This window comes from Helianthus annuus, chromosome 15 (genome assembly GCF_002127325.2).
Source record: "Helianthus annuus cultivar XRQ/B chromosome 15, HanXRQr2.0-SUNRISE, whole genome shotgun sequence".
NCBI lineage: Eukaryota > Viridiplantae > Streptophyta > Magnoliopsida > Asterales > Asteraceae > Helianthus > Helianthus annuus.
In genome coordinates, this window is record NC_035447.2 from 59771271 (window position 1) to 59780581 (window position 9311).

A 9311-nucleotide genomic window follows, 5' to 3' on the forward strand; every position below is an offset into this window, starting at 1 on the left:
ACGTAGAACATATGAATGGGGGAATTCAACATACCCAATAAAGATGCAATCTATGCCTCGTTCACCTATGTTTCTCATTTTTTTTCAATAAGCCTTACAACAGCTCTACAACCCCAACCTTTAAGATGACTTAAGTTTGGTGCCTTTTTGTATCAAAGCTCATATAGGATTACTTAGGTGTTGTTTGTTTTTTGGCCAGAAGCACTTCTGGCCACTTATGTCTGTGTCGTGCAGACACGCGCAAACCTTTGGGTCCTGCAGCTGTTTGTTTTCCAGAAGCACACCTCTTCCCCACCTCTTCCCCACGCAGACATAAGCCCACCTCTTCTCACCTCTTCTCACCTCTTCTCTCTTTCAAAACACAGACCACTCTCCACCGCCACTCTCTGCATCCCCGCTACCACCTCCACCACCACATCTCCGCCACCACCTCCACCAATACTCGAAACTCCTAAAATTTCCGATCTAAAACTCGAACCCGTGAACCACCTCCACCATCTTCAACATCAACAGCCACAGAATCATCATCTTCATCAATAGTGAGTCACCATCAACATCAATTTTAGAAAGAAAAAAAAGATGAAAGAGACGGGGGTTTACCGGTGAGACTTCTCGGACCAAACAACTGTGCCGCCGCCGCGTGCGACGGTTCTCTCCTCTCCTTCTCTCCTCGTCTGTTCTACACCCTCTCTCATTCTTCATACGCCGTATGCCATCACCAAAGGGTGGTGACCGGTTGTACTCTGTTCTAGTGGGGGACCAAGGTGAAAGAAGGAGATTAGGGGGTGGGTTCTTGGAGTGGGGGCCAGGGTTTGCGGTGGTGCTTGGCTTCGCGGCAAGAGACAGGGGGCGGTGGTGCTTGACGGTGGTTGTTGGTTGTGGTGGTGGCAGGTGGACGGTGGAGGAGGTGGTGGCGGATGGTTGTGGTGGTGGTGGTAGATGAAGGTAGAGAGAGAGAGGAGTGTTCTGTGTGTGTGTGTGTGTTGTGTGTGTTGTGAAGTGGTTTTTGTAGAAGTAAAAAAAACAAACCCTCTTCTCCTTGCAGACTACAGACATTTGGTCCACCTCTTCTCCTGCAGATGCCTGTAGATGTGGTCCGCAGGCTGCAGACCTTTTGGGTCTGAAAAAACAAACACCACCTTAGACTTTTATCAGAGGGAAATTGGCCTGTAATAATCCCACGTAGACCTTATTGGCCATTAATAATCCCACCTCAGAATATTCCCCCCACGAGTCCCACCTTTCATCTATTTTTCCTACAATGGTCCACCGTTAAAAAAACTTAACGGAGTTAAACTTTTTTCCAAATTACAAACAGATATTTTAGGGCGTTTGATTAGAACGACGATACGAGTCCATTGATGTAAAACTTGCCTCGAAACGGTGCTCCAAACGATGAAAACGACGCTTCAATTCGGGTGTTTAAATTTCCAATTAACCAAAATCAAGCCACATGGAGCACCATTTCGAGGCAAGTTTTACATCAATGGACTCGTATCATCGTTCTGATCAAAAGCCCTAAAAAACCTGTTTGTAATTTGGAAAAAAGCTAATTCCGTTAAGTTTTTTTAACGGGGGACCATTGTAGGAAAAATAGGTGAAAGGTGGGACTAGTGGGGGGAATATTCTAAGGTTGGATTATTAATTGCCAATAAGGTCTAGATGAGATTATTACAGGCTAATTCCCCTTTATCAGAAATCCTAGTCAATAACTAACACGTTACTAATATAGCTTCACCCAAATTCCTCCGCTTAAATTTGAATAGAACAACATGGATTTAACCATCTTTTTTACAATTCCACTTCGATCTTAATAACTTTAATTTATTTAAGACTTTATCCTTTGCATGTAATGAGTACACATACCAAAATTTAGAGGCATCATATATAAAGTAAGAACATACTTATATTTCTCATAGATGAATTACTGGGAAAATCACATGGGTTACCATGGCTGATAGTCTAATGGCATCTTGGGGGTGGGATAAGGTTTTGGGACCAATAGGTCCTGGGTTCGATTGGGGGGTTTTCCCATATTTATTGGGTTTCCTTCTGAATTGGTGTATAGACATTATGCCTAGTGGAGATGGATATGATCGGATGGTTCCACCGGTGGTATAATTATACTCCAGTCCGTCAGTGATCCAAATTTGTCGTTAAAAAATATCCCTTCCAATAGCTTAGACTCTCTTTTAATTTCTTTAAAATGTTCAAGCTATTTAAATCAACATGAAAAAATTACATCTATCAAGATTCATGTCCAAAATTGGAAACTTTAATCTTTTATAGTATATATTCTGAAGAATTTCTACCATGTTTCAAATTTCCTTATGTTACATATTCAAAATTAAAAATAGTGTTGATTTTAAAAACTAAAATAATAAATTAATAAATAAAAATAGTTTTAATTACATAAATAATAAATAATAAAGATTATTTCTTAATATTTATCAACCTAATGCAACCATGTTTAATAAATGAAAGGTATGCATCGCTCACTTGTTGTAAGACGAAATATTAATGTGGAAGACAAATAGCATTAGCTTTGGCTCCGTTCGAACACAATAGACAACAAAAAAAACCCTTTTCTTTTGTTTAATTAACCCACTGTGTTCTTTCTCTTCCTTTTGGTTGGACACCCAACACCAAGATGGTGTTTCCATTCTTGTTCCATAGAATCAAAACTACCCTTTTGCTTCTGGATTTCAATGGAAATAGTAAACAAAAAACACACATTTCTTTGAATCCGAACAACAAAACTAAATCAGACAATAATCTTATTTTAATTCTGAAAAGCAATTTGAACAAGAACTAAAATGACCAAACTTTTCAAAATGAATTACGCCTGCCTTTATCTTATTTGAACCCAAAACGATTTAGTAACAATTTAGTTATAATCTAAACCTGTATGGATATAGAATACTACAAAATTTAAAATTCAGAAACAATAGAAACTTAGAACTTGTGAATTCCTTCTTGAGAGTGTGGAATGGTGTGTCATTCCATTGTTTAGATTCCGTTTGCACAAACAAAATTCCTAAAGAGCCGAACCCATTCCTGCGTTTTTGTCTTCTGGTTCGTGTCCCGATTCCTCACCCCTATAGTGGTTAATTAAATTACGAAAATGATGAACAATTCTAAACTTTCTTTCTCCGATTTACACAATTACAACCAAATCAAATTGTATAAATCCAACATAAATCATAGAACCAACATACAATAATAAAAAAATCAAATAGATTCTGGTCAATCCAACACAATAATAAGCCGTGAACACTAACCCAAACATGTTCAAATAAAAAATCCAAATTTGCACTTACATTACTGCTTACCCATATAGGTGATCTGGAAAACTCATATTTTTAGCAAGATAAATTACAGCCAATCGCTTTCATTTTACAATTATTGGTTTTGCATTCGAGAACTAATGAATCGAATACTACTAAACAAATTCTTCTAACTATAAGACTATTTATGGATCAAATAACCAAATTCATGTAAGCAGTAACAAAACTAATCACCTAGGAGTTCAATAAAATCACCTGCTTACCAAGTCTACCCATTTTTCAATCACAAACAGATTTGAACAATCGCAATCGAAAAAAATCCAAACAAATTTGAATAAAATCTAGATTGGCAAAACAGTGGACTTCAATCATTAACCCAACAAATTTGAACATAACAAATCAAAGTATGGAATTGTTAAATTGAACATGAAAATAGTTTAATCTTTGTTGTATACTTACGAATTTGTAGTACAAGATTTGTTGAATTCAAAATCACAAAAGAATATAACTGATTTGCAGAATATTTGAGATGAGATTTTAGATAATTAAACTTGGATTTCTCTATGAATCATAAACACTATCAAATTAAACTATTTGAAAGAACTCATCAAATATTCAATCGACTTAGACATAGAGTTTTTAAGAACCAATTTGTTGAATATTTGAGAAGTAACTGTCCCTTTCTATGTTTGTCAATAAGTCTATATATTGTTAACAGGTCCAAGAACCAAATTTAAAATTGGTTATAAATGAGCCCAACTGGTTTCAATTAAATTAAAGCCCAATTGATATAAATCAATTAAGCCCAACAATATACAAATCCGATGGATATACCAGACTATATTAGATTAAGAGTCTGCACTCCTGCATCTCCTAACTCGTTTATTATTAATACAATCAACTTAGTCGATAAGTTAATCCAATACCACCAAAACCCCTTGATAATACTTTTTATTAAACAATTGTAAGCTAATTTTACCCAATCAAGTTGCTTAAAAAAATATAACACAAAATCATTTTTTAAGATTCTTTATACCAAATTCTGCAAATTTAATTTCGAGAAAAATGCTCGGATAGTCCCTGTGGTTTCGCTTATTTTCAACTTTAGTCCCTAACTTTCTAAAATTACTTGAATAGTCCCCAACTTTTCATTTTTTGTTCCCGGATAGTCCCTGGGTCTAACTTCAGTTTGTTTTCTCTGTTAAGAGGGTGTGAAATGACAAAAATACCATTTCATTTAAAAGGTCAAACCACAGGGACTATCCGAGCATCTTCTTCATTTTTATTTATAAAACCCCACCACCACACTTCATCTTCAACCTCCACCCACCATCACCCTCCTCCACCCTCCACCATCACCACAACAGTATATAGAACCCAATGAGAACAACTCAAGTTATAATAAAAGTCAAAATATCAAATTCCAAAAATATCCCTAGAACTTTCTGTTGTCATTAAAAGAACACAAAAAGATAAACTAATGAAAAAGAAAACATTTCAAAGAAATGTATGTTTAGAGTTTAAACTTCTGTAGTAAATTCTTTATTCCTTAAAACCAACATCTGTTCATAAGTTGATGACTTTATACATTTGGTTCACAGGACAATCCGAGAACCAATCAAAACGCAAGGACAGGAGAGGCCGGGTTCCAATTGCTGTTTGTAGCTGTGGTGGCACTTGTTAGCATTTACCTTGGATAAAACCCCACCACCACACTTCATCTTCAACCTCCACCCACCATCACCCTCCTCCACCCTCCACTATCACCGCCAAAAAAAAGAAAACGATCTTCACTAAAAATGAAATGTAGCCAAAACTGATGGACAAAAATCACAATTTAATCACTGTATTTAGAAATCTTTTTCGATGCCTCTTTACCGCACAACCACCAGCGACTTTCCACTGCATCTTCACACGATAGTCCACCCGCCGTTCACTAGGTCAATGGTCAGTTTTTTTTGTTTACCTTTACAAAAAGTACTGTAGGTTTTAGGGTTCTTAATGTTCATCTAAACCTTCATGAAAATTGATTTGAAAAATAAATGGTAAGCAACAAAGTTTGTTTTTTTGATGGCCGATAGTAATGAATCAACGCAAATAAAAAGAATTGTGCCTCCACAAATGGACGATGAATATCATTAATTGTTTAAAGAATTGTGCGACCTGGTATGGAAGATGAAAGGGGAACGAGAGATGGAGAGTGATTGTGGCGGTGATGGTGGAGGGTGGAGGAGGGTGATGGTGGGTGGAGGTTGAAGATGAAGTGTGGTGGTGGGGTTTTATAAATAAAAATGAAGAAGATGCACGGATAGTCCCTGTAGTTTGTCCTTTTAAAGGAAAGGGTATTTTTGTCATTTCACACCCTCTTAACAGAGAAAACAAACTGAAGTTAGACCCAGGGACTATCCGAGAACAAAAAATGAAAAGTTGGGGACTATTCAAGTAATTTTAGAAAGTTAAGGACTAAAGGTGAAAATAGGCGAAACCACAAGGACTATCCGGGCATTTTTCTCTTTAATTTCATTAAAATTTATTCAACAAACTCTTCTTGTTAGCAATTCACCTAATCTTGTATATAATTGTTATAAATATTACTGAGCCTAATAAATTATACAATTACTTACGACCATTAAAGTTGAATAATTTCATTGTTATAAATATATTATATTATTATAGTTATCAACTCCTAAAATAGACTGACTTCTTCTCCAAGTTTTATTCTCATATATATACTACATTGTATCTCTTGTATTAGACACACTTATTAATGAAATATTATATCTCTTATCTTCTTTCTATTATTCTTCTTCTTTTATTATTGTGCTATTAGGCTACTTTCACAATGCGTTATCAGTACGAAAGTGCTCCAATTAAAACCCAGTCTATTAATTTTCAATGTGAGAGCATGCACACAACCGAGGAATACTAGACATACACGAAGCTCTACCATTTACTTTGGTTAGTCATCCGATGTTCAGGTAACCATTACTTATTTTGTTGTATATTCAAAGCATATATTTAATTCTTTGAAATTACTAAAGGGTTTATATAGTTTTCGGCAATCGTAGATTTCATCAAAGAAGATGAATTAAATTTAGTAATGTATAAATTTTAATCTTTTCCCTACGAGTCGTTTGATTTGTCCTGGTCTGTTGTTTTTTTGAAAAATTGGAAAATAATAATCTCATCTTTCTGAAATTGGCCAATAATAATCGGAAGTCACGAATTAGCTGCTAATAATCCGACCTCGTCCAACTTTTTTGTAAAATACTCCACCGTCAATTCTGCCTAAAAGATATACAATAATCCATGTCATTTATGTAACACCCTGAAAACGGGCTTGGTAATCAAACCACATTAATGCTAAAAGATGGGTAAAGTACCGTTAGTGGTAAAATTAACCCGGAAAATATTAGGAATTATATAACTAAACCTAATATTTAATAAAAAGGGAAAAAATGATTTTGAGAAAAATAAAGTTTATAGAAGCCCGAGTTAACGGGACTTAAAATAAACTGAGTTATAAATTCCCCAAACCCACTAAGTTAACTAGGAATGTTTAACCTAGTTAATATGTGGGAATATTGTTAAAAATAAGTAGGTTGTGCCCTACTTAATAACTAATCAAACAAGAGGGGCCAGATTCAGGAAATTTAAGTTATAAAAAGAAAACTTAAAAATAAAACACACATTTAGTGTGTGTTCTGGGTGTTCTGTTCGAACCCAGAATCTCCCCAAGAGCCAAAACCCTAGTTCTTGCTAAATCATCAAATTGAAGGGCCAAATGATTTCCAAATTCACAATTGAACATGAATTAATGATCACCCAAGCTAGGGGATCATAAGGTATGTCAAATTTTGATGATTTGTGAAATTTGAATAATCATCATAATCGCGAATTATGAATGAATTATTGAAGCTATGATTGAATTAGTTATGTATACTTGCTTAGGAACAAAACCCTAAGTGAAATACATATGATGCTGTGAATTGAAGGATTTGATGAATTACCACACTAGGATAAGTGGGTATTAGTCATATGATGAATTTGATGATATAATTATAATTAGAATCATCATATCTGATAGTAATCAGGAAATACTTGAACAAATTGCGTGTTTGAGTACATGATCATACTTGCTAGGAAATAGATTTGTATGATAAAATGAAAATGATGATATATTATGATCAAAATGATGTTTGATATCATCATGTGTTAATCAAATGAAATTCGATTACAATAACTTGATTCCATAAGTGGTTAAAAACGGTAGCATAAGAATGATGCTTACCGGAAAATTGGCCAAGTAATTAAACGAGTAGTGGAGCTACTTCGTGTAATTATTTATGTCAATATGCAGTTAACTTTAAAAAGTCAAACTGACCAATGATATGATTAAATGATAAATTCGACATAAAAACCGTAGGATGGAATAGTCGTAAATGATTATGACTAATCTAACCATCTTACAAATTTCAATGATAGTTTGACGCTTGACAAGCTAGGTGGAAGCTTGGGAATGAAGCGGGTCAAACTAATCAAGTATGAAGAAAAACATAATCAGGATGCAAGGTAAGTCAAAGCTTACACCTTTTATTTAATACCTATTGGTTTTATAGGTTATGAATAATAGAAAGTCATGATTTAACTAGAATGTTCCGACACGACATGTGCGGTTCGGAATAAAAGGCAATGATAATAAACCATGTTTAATGGTTAAAACAGACTAATACGATTATTTGTTCATTCAATGACTAATAGATAATGAGTTTCGAGTGGTTACCTTATAGGGTAAACCAACATAAATAATAAGGGTAAAATGGTAATTCGATCACACGTTGACGATAACCGTTAGTTTTTGAAAGACACTTTATGGCGTAAGCCATAATGGGTCAAAATAGTTAAGAAATTGGTTTATAAGTAAAATGACCGTATGGTGTAAACTGGTGCGAGTAATATAGACGAGATGTTATAAATTCATCTCGCAAAAATAAACGGTCACTTAGACCAAACGGGTCAAATGGTGAATATATTGCCATTTGAAAACATCGACTAATGAATATTGCCGAGTCTTATGTTCACAGGAGTGAATAGATGAAGGATAATTGCATCGCTATTAAGTAGCGATTATTAAAGCAAGGTATTAAAATGGGTCAATATATTGATCCGAGTCAGGTATGTGTAATAGGTTAACTACTCATTTAGAACGAAAGGTTCATTGAGAGTTAAATGAAGTCAAAATAGACATTTGGTTACTTTAATAAGTAAACCAAATGATTCAAATGATGGTCATTGTGATTTGAAAACATAATGACTTTTCAAACAAAATTATAGCTAAAAAGAGGGATTTTGGGTCAAATATGCTTTCAAAAGTCCTTCATCGTAAATGAAAGGCTGAAATGGACCAAAACTCCCTTTTAAGCTAAATTGAGTAAACGACCTTTAAAGGTTGTTTGGAAACGAGTTTTATGATTAAATAAATACTTAGAATAAGTATAAAAAGCGAAAGATGTAAATCTTTAGTCAATTGACCTTATATGAGTCTTTGCCGTAAAAAGAGAATCCGAGGGATAAAACTCGGAATAAATAGATTTCCACTTTAAAACCACCACAAATATAGTTGTGGTGGAAGATCATTTGATAAATAATGTGGAAATAAGATGCTAGAAATAAATGAGCTTGAATTAGACGGAAAAGTGCTTAAATACCCTTAACGGGTCAAAATAAGCATTTAAGTCAAAATGGTTTTAAGAAGGTATATAAACCTGTGATTTGAACCTAATAAGATAGATAATATTGAACTTGTGAAGTTCATAAGAAATTGGGCTCAAACAAACATGTTTGTTTGATTAATACATGAGCGGGTCAAAAGTTCGTAATTACATTTTAAGCCAAAGGCTTAAAAGTCTAAATTTTGTTAATCCGGATGTCGGATGTTAACTCGATATGATGGAGAATTAAATTACGATCACGTAGGAAAAAGCGGATCGTAAAACGGACAAAAATACAGAACGTTATGCTAGT